The sequence below is a fragment of the Acinonyx jubatus genome, chromosome E3 (genome assembly GCF_027475565.1).
Source record: "Acinonyx jubatus isolate Ajub_Pintada_27869175 chromosome E3, VMU_Ajub_asm_v1.0, whole genome shotgun sequence".
Lineage (NCBI taxonomy): Eukaryota > Metazoa > Chordata > Mammalia > Carnivora > Felidae > Acinonyx > Acinonyx jubatus.
The window spans coordinates 20632518-20647077 of record NC_069398.1 but is presented as its reverse complement, the minus strand read 5'-3'; the positions used below and the strand labels follow the sequence as shown (position 1 = coordinate 20647077).

General features: G+C 40.0%; 1 pseudogene; it reads left to right on the top strand.

Moving 5' to 3' along the window:
- The first annotated feature begins 4546 nt into the window (after window positions 1-4546).
- Window positions 4547-5546, top strand: LOC113594478 (60S ribosomal protein L9-like; annotated as a pseudogene).
- Window positions 5547-14560: the final 9014 nt, after the last annotated feature.

The window sequence follows — 14560 nt, the reverse complement described above, 5'->3', positions numbered from 1 at the left end:
CTGGTTGTGAAGATTTAAGGAGATAACCAATATGTAAGGTGTTTAGCAAGTGCCTGGCACACAGAGCTATTAGCTCTCATTGTTATTTGCTTATTGCCCTATTTATATAGAGAGAACACCTCAGCCTGCCTTTAAATTGTTTCCTTAACATTTTTTACTTTCCTCAGGCAGGAGTCTGTGCTTGGAATTTCCTAAGATGATGCTCAGGAGGCGTGACGAAGTAAGAAACTCTCCCTTTCCTCCTTGTCTCTCTCTTCCCCTGGGAGTTCAGTTATTGTCAATAATAGCAATGACAACACATGTACTGAATGCTGATTATGAAGCTGTAAGATCCGGTCTTGAACTGTGTATATATCATTAACTCAGATTCTCACAACAAATCATACAAGCTAGATATTTTTACTCATTTATTCATCGTTTTTTTCAATTAACGAATACTTACTGTGTTCCTTCAATGATCTAGGTACTTGGAATACATTAAAGAATAAGACAGAAATCCTTGTTCACATTCTAGTGTGCAGGGACTACTGTAAATAAACAAACAGTAACAAACGTAGCAAGTCAAAGAGTGATTAGTGCTGTGGAGAAAAATAAAGGTGAGAAGGCAGAGAAAGAAGGAGAAGCAAATTTCTCCTTTAAACAAAGCAGTTAAGGGAAGTTCTCACTTTGTGAGAGGGTGACAGGTGGGCAGGGACATGCAGAAGGTGAGGAAGTGAGACATGGGGAGACTTGGGGCAACATTCCAGATAAGGGGAACAGCAGGGAGTATGAAGTATAAGGAAGCATAAAGCACAGAGGAACATGCCTGGATGTTTGAAGAACACAGGAAGCCAGTATGGCTGGAGTAGAGAGTGGCCGAGTGACAGGAGAGTCACAGGAGAGGAGGGTAGAGAGGTATAAGGAAGGGGGGAGCAGGGCAGGTCACTGAGTTCTAGGCCACTGGAAAGACACTGGCTTTCACTCAGTGAAATGCAGAGCCCTCGAATAATAGCTTTGAGCCGAGAAATGGCATGATCTAGTTTAAATTATAAAAGGATCTCTCTGCCACTTGTGTTGAGAAGAGATCCTAGAAGAGCAAGGGTGGAAGCAAGGACAAGATTGGGAAGGCAAAATATCATGGTGCATGGTGGCTCAGTCCAGGAAGAAGCAGTGGAGTAGGGAGAAACTATCAGATTCTGGATGTAATTCCAAATAGACCCAACGGGATTATATGGCTGGATTTGGGTAGGAGGAAAAACAGGGGTGAAGGATGACACTAGGGCTTTTGGTCTGAGCAATCGGATGGTGTTGCTGTTCAACAGAATGATGACCACATTTGGAAGGAAGATCAGGGATTCAGTTTTGAACATGTTGACTTTTAGATGTCTTTTAGGGGCGCCTGGGTGGCTCATTTGGTTAAGCGTCCAACTCTTGACTTCGGCTGAGGTCATGGGTTTGATCCCCACGCTTCATGGGTTTGATCTGCACTGGCAGTGTGGAGCCTGATTGGGATTCTCTCTCCCTCTCTCTCTGCCCCTCCCCCACTCATGTGCTCTGTCTGTCTCTCTCTCAAAATAAATAAACTTAAAAAAAAATAGATGTCTTTTAAACACTAAAAAAAATCAGAAAGGCATTAGGATATAGAAGTTTTCCCTCCACTTAATAAGTGGATAATAATAATAAGTGCTTATCAATATGCTTATTAATGCTTAATTAATCAATGCATAATTAATTATGCTTATTATAATTAATTGATTATAATTATTAATTAATTATGATAATTAATTAATTACATCCCAGTGGCTGAGCTGGGATTTAAACCAAGATAAGTCTGTCTCCACCATCCTTATCTTTTGTGTTAAATATCAGCCACAGGATTTTTGCTTTTGACCAAGATGGAGTCAGTTGGACCTGATTCACCGTTGCACATAAAACAACAGCAAAAAAATTAAAACGACAACATACACGAAACAAAGATTTTCAATGAAGGATGATGATTTCGGAAAGACAGGAAATAAAAGAAGGGAGCCTTATAATCATCCAGGTTACTATTTGGAGAAAGTTCTCTGGACATGATGTGGGGAGGCAGAACTGAGGCAGAGTCTGGCAGACTCCCTGAGTTGAGAAGGCAACGTGGGGAGCTGAGAGAGACAGAGGCCTCTAGAGCTCATAAAACAGAGTAACGGAGAGAAGAGAACTACACAGAGGACTCCGAAGATATACAGAAGGTCCTCCTCAAATATTCAGTGGGTTACTGAATCAATGCATGCATGTGAGGAAAGTATCTGAATATGGGGAAAGAACAATCCAAAAGGATTAAAGGAAACAATGCTTATTCATGCCAGTCAGACTGGGAAAACTTATAATTCATTTATTAAGGGAAGTCTTCTCTCATTAGCGGGAGATAATTAATTCTAGACTGAGCATCGCTACTGACCTGTCTAGCAACTAACGAAAGCAAAACCCAAAAGGATCAAACTGTTTCCAAGTTACCTAACTGCATCCCAGAGCAAAATTCAAAAAGATTTATCAGAATACAAAAATATCCACCACCTAACCAGATAAAGATCCAACGTTTAGCATCTGATCAAAGACCACTAGATGTGTAAAGAAGCAAGAAAATGTGACCGATAATGAACAGATTAATAAATCAGAGAAAGACATTAAAACGTGTATTATAACTGTATTCCATATGCTCAAAAAGCTAAGTTGAGGACTTGAATGTGTTGCAGGATTTTTTTTGCCACAAAACCCAGGATGCATTGTCTCACCACTTCAAAGAATGAAGAGGTAGACACAAACTGTGCAGCAGGCAAAAGTTTATCAGAGTTTAAGATTAGAAGGGAAGAATAGTAGAAAAGCTCTCTTTACAGAGAGGGGACATTCAAAAGTAAATGCCTGAGGACTACAGTCAAGGGTCCTTGTTTTATAAGGTTCTGGTTGATGTGGGAAACAAAGGCAGAAGGAAATGGCAGCTAAAATTCAATTTCCTTATAACCTGCAGCCCATTGGCAAATAAGGCAGACAGAGGTTTCTCCAGGAACTCCCTGCTATCTTAATGCTAATGCCTTGCTAGAGGAAAAAACAACCTTAGCTTGACAATTAGCTAGGCCTCCAGAATCATGTGAGTCTTCTTTAGCATATGAAAATCTCATTGGAGGGGCACCTGGGTGACTCAGTAGGTTAAGCATCAGACTTCAGCTCAGGTCATGATCTGTTGGAGTTCGAACCCTGCATCTGGCTCTGTGCTGACAGCCTGGAGCCTGCTTCGGATTCTGTGTCTCCCTCTCTTTGCTCATCTCCCACTCATGCTCTCTCTCCCTCTCAAAAATAAATAAACAGAAAAAAAATCTCATTGGAAACTTCACCTTGAGTTCCCCACCCCACCCCCACCCCCACCAACTCCATGTAGACAACCAGTCTCTCCTCATGATCCTGGGGCAGCTCTTCCTGCCCATGGGTCCTGTCCCCATACGTCAATAAAATCACCTTTTTGCACCAAAGACATCTTCAAGGATTTTTTCTTGGCTGTTGACTCCATACCCCATTAACCCCACTATCACCCAAAAAAACCTCATCACTGGTCAGCCCTCCCCTGTCCTTTCCCCCTTGTTCCTTCTAAGGTTCTACCCTTATTGGCTTGATAACTCTGGGTCCTGGGTTGGCTCGTTTCCATTGTATGAGGGGTGGTCTATGGCCATACTTAGGCCTTTTGTCAAATTCCAGAGGGGAAACCTAGGGGGAGTAGGTGGGGTCTGTTACATTCTTAAGAGAAACCTATGCCTGAGGGGGCTTGCTGTGGTCAGACACTCCCAGCATTGTTCCAAAATAGGTGTTTTTCCTCACTCAGGGACCTCAGGCCCTAATCTTTCCCTCTCTGCCTACTGAATCCTATCTTTTCCTATCATAAACAGACACTTCTCCAGAGATGATACAGAAATGGCCAACAAGTAAAGCACCTGGGTGGCTCAGTCGGTTTGTTACAGCAAATACTTGGCGCCCAGGAAGGGGCAAGCGACAGTACTTAGGGAATCAGAAAAGACTGCTGCCTGCCCAGTGAGTCATCTCCAAAGGCTGAGCATCCCACTCAGGTTTTACTGATCTTTTATACATATGTGCTTCTGGGTGGGCGGGACTAGTATAGTCAAGCTTCTGGTTCCTGTCTGCTAGATGATGCAAGAGGCAAGCTAGATTGCAGAAGTCAAAGGCATGCAAAGGGAGTTTCTGGCCTTGGATATCTGGCTGGCCCTTTTTATTTGCATTCACCAGCTTTCCTTTTCAGGTTAAGTGTCCAACTTTGGCTCAGGTAATGTTCTCACGGTTTGTGAGTTCGAGCACCGTGTAGGGATCTGTGCTGACAGCTCAGAGCCTAGAGCCTATCTGGGATACTGTGTCTCCCCCTCTCTCTGCCTTTCCCCCACTCACACTCTGTCTCTCTCTTTCAAAAAAATACTAAACATTATTTTTAAGAAAAGCCCAAACCAAACTTTTAGAGTTGAAAACTAAAATATTTGAGGGTTTTTTGTTTTGTTTTGTTTTTTGTTTTGTTTTTTTTGCTGCATCCACCATGAGAAGGAAGATCATTCTCAAGCAGACCTTCAGCATTCCAGAAAACATTGACATCACTCTGAAGGGCTATACTATTAGTTACTGTGAAGGCCCCCAGAGGAAACCTGTGAAAGGACTTCAACTACATCAATGTAGAACTCAGTTTCCTTGGAAAGAAAAAGAAGAGGCTCCGAGTTGACAAATGGTGGGAAAATATAAAGGAAGTGGCTACTGTTCACGCTATCGTAGTCATGTACAAAAAACATGGTCAAGAGTGTTACCCTGTGTTTCCATTACAAGATGAAGTCTGTGTGTTGAGTTTTTCTGGGCGTGATGGTGGGGTGGTGGCGTCCAGAGCCGACAGCCAGGAAAGAATTCTTGAAGATGTCTTTGGTGCAAAAAGGTGATTTTATTAAAGCACAGGACAGGACCCAGGTGCAGGAAGAGCTGCCGCAAGACCTTGAAAAGAAACTGGTTATCTAATAGGGAGTTGGGGGAGGTAAAGTCAAGGTGAAGCTTCCAATGAGATTTTCATATGCTAAAGAAGACTCCCAGGATACTGGAGGCCTAGCTATTGTCAAGCTAAGGTTGGTTTTCCTTCTGGCAAAGCATCAGCATTAAGATAGCAGGGAGTTCCTGGAGAAACCTCTGCTTGCCTCAAGTATTTGCCAGCAGGCTGCAGGTTATAAGGAAATTTAATTTTATTTGCCATTTCCTTCTGTCTTTGTTTCCCACATCATGTGTATGTTCACTTTCCCATCAATGTTGTTATTCAGGAGAATGGTTCTCTTGTTGAAATATGAAATACATCTGTTTGCTGGGTTCAGATGAGGTCAGGCATTGCCTGTTCAGTATCTCCCCAGAAAGATGAGTTAATTCTTGAAGGAAATGACATTGAATTTATATCAAATTCAGCTGCTTTGTTTCAGCAACCCACAAGAGTTAAAAAAAGGATATCAGAAAATTTCTGGATGGTATCTGTTTCTGAGAAAGAAGAAGTTCAGCAGGCTAATGAATAAGACCTAAGTTAGTTCAGCTACAGAAACCACAAGATGCCAGATTTTTCAGACTTCTTTGTGATATTTTAAAGATGCACTAACAGCTGTGTGTTAAAAAAAGAAAAGGAAAGAAAACTACAAGATTGGAGATACTGAATTGGATGGACAGGAGATCAGATATTATAGATGGAAAGACTGGTGAATTAAGGACATAAAAATAGGCACCATCCAAAATGAAACACAGAAAGAAATAGAATCACCCAAAATAAAAGAGCATCAATGAGTTGTGGGACACTTCATGCTTATGTACAAATAATTGGAGTATCTAAAAAAGAGGAGAAAGAAGAGGGTGGAAAGGTCTCTTAATATTAAAAATTATAAATCTACAGACCTAAGATGCTCAACAATCTCCAGCACAAGAAAAATGAAGAAAACTGCACCAAGGTGTATCAAAATCAATGATACAGAAAAAAATCTTAAAAGCAGCTAGAGGGAAGGGCGCCTGGGTGGCTCAGTCGGTTGAGCTTCCCACTTTTGGTTTTGGCTCAGGTCATGATCCCAGAGTTGTGGGATAGAGCCCCATGCACTGAGCATGGAGCTTGCTTAGGATTCTCTCTCTCTCTCTCTCTCTCTCTCCCCCCCAGCCCCTCTCCCTCACTTGCATTCTGTCTCTAAAAATTATATATAAATACATATGTAAATATATATATAATATATATATACATATATGTATATATGTAATATAATATATATATAAATATATGTGTGTGTGTATATATATATATAACAGCTAGAGGAAAAAAAAGACATGTTACATACAGAGGTACAAAAATAAGGCTGACAGATTTGTCATCAGAAACAATGCAAATGAGAAGACGGTGGAGCAACATCTTTAAAATACTGGGGGTAAAGGTCCACTCAGAATTCCATATGTGGGAAAAATATTTCTCAAAACAACAACAGGGTAACATAAAGACATTTGCAGATGTACAAAACCTGAAAGGATTCATCACTGGTACTACAGAAAAATAAAGGAAATGCTTTAGACAAAAGGAAAAGGATAGCAGATAGAAATCTGGATCCACACAAAGGAATAAAAAGCACAGGAAATGCTAACTACATAAGTAAATACATAAGACTTTTTTTTTACTATTTATTTTTTTTTAACTTTTTTAATGTTTATTTATTTTTGAGAGAGAGAGAGACAGAGCATGAGTTTGGGAGGAGCAGAGAGAGAGGGAAACACAGAATCTGAAGCAGGCTCCAGGCTCCAAGCCATCAGCCCAGAGCCCAATGCAGGGCCCGAACCCACAAACCCACAAACCTGTGAGATTGTGACCTGAGGCAAAGTCAGATGCTTAACTGACTGAGCCACCCAGGCATCCCTTTTTTACTATTTAAATCTCTGTAAACGTAATTGATGGTGGAGCACCTGGATGGCTCAGTTGGTTAAGCATCGGATTTTGACTCAGGTCATGATTTCATGGTACATGGGTTCGAACCCCGTGTCAGGCTCTGGGCTGACAGCTCAGCCTGCAGCCTGTTTCAGATTCTGTGTCTCCCTCTCTCTCTGCTACTCCCCAACTCATGCTCTCTCTCTCTCTCAAAAATAAATAAACATTTTTAAAAAAATAACCAATGGTTTAAAGAAAAATAACCATGAAGTAGGAATAGGAGGGAACTTTCTGAACCTGAGAAAACGGGATCTATGAAAACCTGACTGTAGTGGATGGAATTATGCCACCACCACCCATCCCCCTGGAAAAATATATTCAAGTCCCAGCCCCCCTAGGACCTGTGAATATGACCTTATTTGGAAATCGGATCTTTGCCTTGTACTCAAGTGAAAATAAGGTTTAAGGTCATAATGGATTAGGGTGGGCCCTAAATCCAATGACTGGTATTTTTCTAAGAGAAAAGGAGAGGGAGATTTGGATACAAAGATGTAGAAGAGACACTGGAAAGAAGGGCATGTAAAGATGGAGGCAGAGATCAGAATGGTCCAACTACAAGTCAAAGAATGCCAAGGACTAGCCGGAATCACCAGAAGCTGGGAAGAGGCAAAGAAGTCTTCTTCCCTAGAGCCTTCAGAAGGAGCATGGCCATGCCGGCACCTTCATTCCAAACTCTGGACTTCAGAACTGTGAGAGAATAAACTTCTGTTATTTCAAGCCGTGACAGTTTGTGGTACTTTCTTATGGCCATGCTAGGAAATGAATATACCTACATCTAACACCATACTTAGTGGTAGAAGACTGGATGCTTTTCTCCTAAGATCAGGAACAAAATGAAGATGTCCACTCTCATCACTTCTATTCAAAATTGTACTGGAGGGGGGCACCCTGGTGGCTCAGTCGGTTAAGCTTCTGACTTTGGCTCAGGTCATGAACTCATGGTTCCTGAGTTAGAGCCCCACATCCAGCTCTGTGCTGATAGCTCAGAGCCTGGAGCCTGCTTTGGATTCTGTGTCTCCCTCTCTCTCTCTGCCCCTCCCCTGCTCGTGCTCTGTCTCTCTTGTCTGTCTCTCTCAAAAGTAAATAAACATTAAAAAAAATTGTACTGGAGGGACTAGTCAGAGCAATTAGGCAAAAAAAAAAAAATGTATTCAGTTTGGAAAGGAAGAAGCAAAACTATTTATTAGCAGATGACATGACATTGTATGTAGAAAATCATAAGGAATCCACTAAAAAACTGCTGGATAAACAAATTCAACAGATTTCGAGATACAAGATCAATATATAGAAATCAATTGTATTTCTATATATTAACAGTGAACAGTTGGGAAATGAAATTAAGAAAAACAATTCCATTTATAATACATCAAAAAGAATAAAATAGTTGGGAATGAATTTATTACAAGTAGTGCAAAACTTGTGCCCTGAAAATTACAAAATATTACTGAAGGAAATTAAATAAGATCTTATTAAATTAGAAACATCCCGTGTTCATGACTGGAAGACTTATTATTGTTAAAATATCAGTACTCTCCAAATTGATCTACAGACTCAATATGTCATTATCAAAATCCCTACTGACCCTTTTTTGCAGAAATTGACAAGTTAATTATAATATTCATATGAGGATACAAGGGACCCAGAATGGCCAAAACAATCTTGAAAAGGAAGAAAAAAGTTTGAAAACTCAGTTTCCAATTTCAACACTTGCCACGGTACTACATTAATCAAGATAGTATGGTACTGGTATAAAGTAGAAATACAGGTCAATGGGGTAGAATGGAGTATCCGGAAATAAAGCCTTACATTTAGGTCAATTGATTTTTGACCAGAGCGTCGAGATAATTCAAGGGGAGAAAACAATAGTTTTTTTCAACAAATGGTACAAAAATAACTGCATATTCACATGCAAAATAATAAAATTGGATGCCTAACTCACACCATACAGAAAATTTTAACTGCAAATTAACAAAGTAAATCTTCATGACTGAGTTAGGTAATATTTTCTAAGATATGACACCAAAAGTGCAAGCAACAAAAGAAAAAAATGGATAAATTGAACTTCATCAAGATTAAAAACATTTCTGCTACAAACAATACAAACAAGAAAGTGAAAAGACAATCTAAAGAATAGGAAGAAAATATTTGCAGATCATATATCTTACATCTGATAAGGGACTTGTATCATCAAAATTAAAAACTTTCGCTCCAAGAAAAATGCTGTTAAACCAAAGAAAAAACAAGATAGTACCTCACCAAAGAAGATAATACTTGGATGGCAAATAACCACATGAAAAGATGCTCAGCATTAGTCATTAGGGAAATGCAAATTAAAGCATTAATGAAACATACTATGCACCCATAAGAGTGACTAACATTAAAAGACTGACCATTTGAAGTGTTGACAAGGATGTTCAGAACTGAAACTCTCATATACTGCTGGTGGGAAAAGTACACCTGTACGACACTTTTTAAGACTATTTGGTAAGTCCCTAAAAATTAAACATACACCTACCATGTGGTCCAGACATCCCACCCATAGGTATTTATCCAAAGGAAATGAAAGCATATGTGCATAGAAAGACTTGCCATGCGTTTTTTAAAAGTTTTATTTATTTATTTTAAAAGAAAGAGAGACCACAAGCTGGGGAAGGGTAGAGAGAGGGAGGGAGGGGATCCCAAGTAGGTTCCTCATTGTCAGTACAGAGCCCGATTCAGAGCTGGAACTCACAAACTTGAGATCATGACCAGAGCTGAAATCAAGAGTCGGGCACTTAACCAACTGAGCCACCCAGGCGCCCCTGTACGTGCATGTTTTATTTGTAATAGCTAAAAATTGGAAGCAACTTAAATGTCCACCAACAGACATCGGATAAAAAAACTGGGGCATATCCATACAACGGAATAAAAAGAATTGAGCTATTGATACATGTAATAACATGGATAAATCTCAAAATAATTATGCTGAGTGAGAAAAGCCAGACAAAAACAGATTAGATAGATAGATCGGGAGAATGCTAACTAATATGATTGCAAAAAGCAGAGCAGTGGTTTCTCAGTTATGGATGGGGGAGAGGCAAGAGGAAGGGATTATAAAGAGGTATAAGGATGCTTTTGGGTATGATGGATACATTCACTACCTTGATTATGGTTAATTTCATGGGTGTAAGTATATGTCAAAACACATCAAATTGTACACTTTAAATATTTTTGTATTATTGTATATCAGTTACATCTCAATAAAGCTACTATATACACTATATATATGTGTGTTATATATAATATATATAACACACATATATATATACACACATACCTTTGTGTATATCCAGGTCCATTAGGGTTTTAACGGTGGGATTGTGAGCATTTTTTTTAAAACACTTTTAAACATTTTAACAAGTTTTGTTTTGTTTTGGGAGAGAGAGAGGGCGCAGGTGAGTAAGGGGAAGAGAGAGAGAGAGAGAGAGAGAGAGCAGGGCTCACCTGAAGTGGGGCTTGAATTTTACCTGAAACAGCCCCGGTGGTCACCCAATTCAGGGCTCAAGCTCACCTGATGTGGGACTTGAACTTATGAACCTGTGAGATCATGAGCTGAGACGAAGTCAGATGTTTAATGACTGAGCCACCCAGGTGCCCAACACTTGGAAATTTTCAAAAATACTCACTTGAACAGCTATTGACATTTTGCAAATCTTATATCTTACCAACTTCACTACTTTTTATTGTTGGAGCATTTTAAAATAAATCCCAGATAAATCATTTCACCTGACAATTCTTCAGTATGTATCTCTAAAAGATTAGTTTTTTTTAAAGTTTTTATTTATTCATCTTGAGAGACAGAGAGAGTGCAAGTGGGGAGGGGCAGAGAGAGAGGAAGAATCCCAAGCAGGATCCACACTGTCAGCTCAGAGCCCCATGTGGAGTTTGAACTCATGACATGTGTCCTGAGGTTATGTTTTAAAAAGTTCTTAGATTTTAGGGGTGCTGGGGTGGCTCAGTCAGTTAAGCATCGGACTCTTGATTTCAGTTCAGGTCATGATCTCACCATTGTGAGATTGAGCCTGACATCAGGCCTGCTTGGGATTCTCTCTCTCCCTCTCTCTGCCCCTCCTCCTGCTCATTCTCTCTCTCTCAAAATAAATAAATAAACATAAAAAAAAAACACCACACATAACCTCATGTCATTATCTATTGTAGGTATTTTCTAAAGTGAATGTGAATGGATTTTGTAATATATTCTTACTGAAATTTTTCTTGAGATAATTTTAGATTCATATGCAGTTGTAATAAATGATCAGAAATATCCCTTTACACTCTGCTCAGTTTCCTCTAGTGGTAACATTTTGCAAAACTATAGTATATCACAACTGGGATATTGACATTAATATAATCCAATGATCTTACTCAGATTTCCCTATTTTACTTGTACTCTTTTTATGTGTGTGCCTATATATGTATTAAGTTCTCCACAATTTAATCACCTGTGTACGCTCATGTACCCATCACAAAGTTAAGATACTGAAAGTCCCAGCACCATAATGATTCCTCATGTTGTCCTTATATAACCACCTCCCCACCATCCCTGACCCCTGGCAACTGCTACTCTGTCCTCCATTTCTAAAATTTCATCATTTCAATAATGTCGTATCAGTAGAATCATACAACGTGTAATCTTTTGGGACTGACTTTTTTTTCCCCCTAAGAATAATATCCTGGCAATTCAGCAAAGTCATTGCATGTATCAATAGTTCATTTATTTTTATACCTTGAGTTATATTCCATAGTATATATTTATACTGTAATATATTTTTAAGGGTCATTTTTTACATACAAATATTATCATCATCATCCTGCTGCTTCCAAAGGGCACTGATAATTTATTTTGCCATTGTTGGGTGGCATGTTCTATAAATGTTAACTAGGTCATGTTATTTGATAATTTTGTTTAGATCACTGATATCTTTCCTGATTTTTCTGATACTGGTTCTGTCAATTATAGAGATAGGGATGTTAACATCTCCCATTATAATTTTGGAGTTATTTATTTATCCTTAATCTTTGCTTCATATAATTTGAAGCTGTGTTTTTAGGAACATACTCATTTAGGATTGTTAATACTTAATGATTAATTGATACTTTTATCATTATATAATGACCCTCTTTATCTCTGGTAATATTTCTTGCCTTAAAGTTTACTTTGTCTTATATGGATACAGCCATTCCAGATTTATTATGATTGTGCTTAAATGGTATATCTTTTCCATCCCTTTTATGTCTTTATGTCTACGTCTTTATGTTTTAAGTGATTTTTTTGGTATGCAGCATACAGTTGGATCTTACTTTTTTAAATGCATTCTGCCTTTTATCTCTGCCTTTAATTGAAGTGTTTAACCCATTTACACTTAATGTAATTATTAATACAATTGTTTAAGTCTATTATCTTATTTTTTTCTATCTGTATTTGTTTCCTTTTTTCTTGACTTCCTTTGGATCAAGAATATTTTAATATTCCATTTTATCTCATCTTTTAGGTTTTTAGATGTATCTTTTTTTGGTGGTTGCTCTAAGGATTACATTATGAACCCTTAACTTATTCCAGTTTGCCCTGAATTGATATTAGTATATCTTTTCATGTATAACATAACCACCTTACAACAGTATAATTCCGTTAGTATCCTCTTCCACTTTGCTATAAAACTAACAATACATTTTTAAAGTAATTTTTAAGTAATCTCTACTTAAAAGTAGTGAGTTGGGGATCCAACTCACACCCTGAGATCAAGAGTTGCAGGCTCTACCAACTGAGCCAACCAGGCTCCCCTACTCATTTGTCTTTAAGGAAATTAAGAAGAGTGAATAAAGTCTTCAATACATAGTTGCTCTTTCTGGTGTTTGTTTGTTTGTTTGTTTGTTTTCTAAGTAGGCTTCATGCTAAGCATGGAGCCCAATGTGGGGCTATCCTGAGATGAAGACCTGAGCTGAGATCAAGAGTCGGGCACTTAACCCACTGAGCCACCCAGATGCCTCTTCTGGTGCTTTTTATTCCTTCCTGTAGACCCAAGGTTTCATCTTAAGTCATTTCCCTTCAGCATGAAGAACTCCCTTAGCCTTTCTTTTAGTCTGGGTCTTCTGGCAGTGAATTTGTGCGGCTTCATTTATTAAGGCTTGAGAATTTGATCCAATCTCAGTTACCATTTCTGTTGCATTATAGGATTAGGCAACCCTAGCAATTCCCTTGGAATAGACTCACCCGGTCCCCAAACTCTAGCAGCCACACTCTGGAAGTCTGAAGGGAAGCTGAGTCTGCTGGTCATCAAAGAGGCCCCCGAGAATATGGCTCTTGCAACTGATTTCCACCATGACCCAAGGCCCAGTCTTCCTTCTAGTCATGCTCCTACACCAACCTTAGGGTCCCCTAAACAGCTTACTTGGGGCAGGAGTGGCTAGACTATTGTATGGACTGAATGTTGTCTCTTGAAAGTCTGAGATAGTCACTCTTCAGATCCCTTGTCTGACCTCTCTATGGACTACAGGTAGCAGATGATGGCCTCCTGGTGGTTAGAGAGGACCTGTCCTTCCTATCCATCTTCTCTGTGCTGATTATAGACTGGCCACTGGCAGGCACATTTCTCTGAGCCTCTCTCAGGCTCCCCAAAGTTTTGTTCGGGGATCTCAGCTTTTTCTAAGAGAACTTGGCTGCTCTGCTCTCATGAGTCCTAAGTGCCAAGGACATTTCCTCAATATAAAGGGTCATGCCCACTTTAGTGTCTACCGTCAGGGTCTTAGCTGCAGACTCTTTTGATTTGTCTGGGTTTTTTTTCTTCACAAGCCTTCATGCTACCTCTTTGTCTTCCTCCTTCTCCTGAGTTCCCTTCCCCAACCCTGCACGGACCTCCACACAGGGCAAGCTTGCTATTTGCTGCAAGCAAACCTGGGGTCACAGTCTCTCTTCTGTCATGTGTGGGCAGCCAGACTGTCTCCTTCTAACTGGTTGCCATGGGGCATGTCCACTAATCCCTAACCCTTTGCAGCTTCAGCCTCTCCATCTATAAACAGGACTGTTGTGAAGGAAGATCGATCGTGTAAAGGGTTTAGCACAGTCTGGCACCAGTTGAGCCACTGTGTTAGGTGTTATAGTTACAGTACTACCTGTGTTATGCATTGTGTTTATAGCCCTGCTCCCAGACGTCTTCCCTGACTCCGTTTCCAGCCTCAATTCATTTGCCAGAGCGTTGGTCCCTGCGTGTTGCCTGATATTCAGGGATGTGAGCTCATGTTTGCAGAGTACTGCTGGCTTTCACACTTGGCCTCCCAGGAAGCCATGTCAGGCCTCAGACCCCAGCAGGTAGATCCCAGGGACTTGCCACAATGCTGTTGCAGTTTAGAGGACCACATGGCTCAGAGCTGGTTTCATGGGCTTCCACATCTCTGTCCACCTGTGGCCCGATGCAGCCCAGTTATGGGACTTCTGTGGGAGAAGACAGGAAATGGCTGGGGGTCACAGGGATAAAGGGGATGAGGCCTTGCTTCCAAGGAGCTCTCAGTTGGGTAGGGAAGAAGACCCAGAACTCACAACTACAG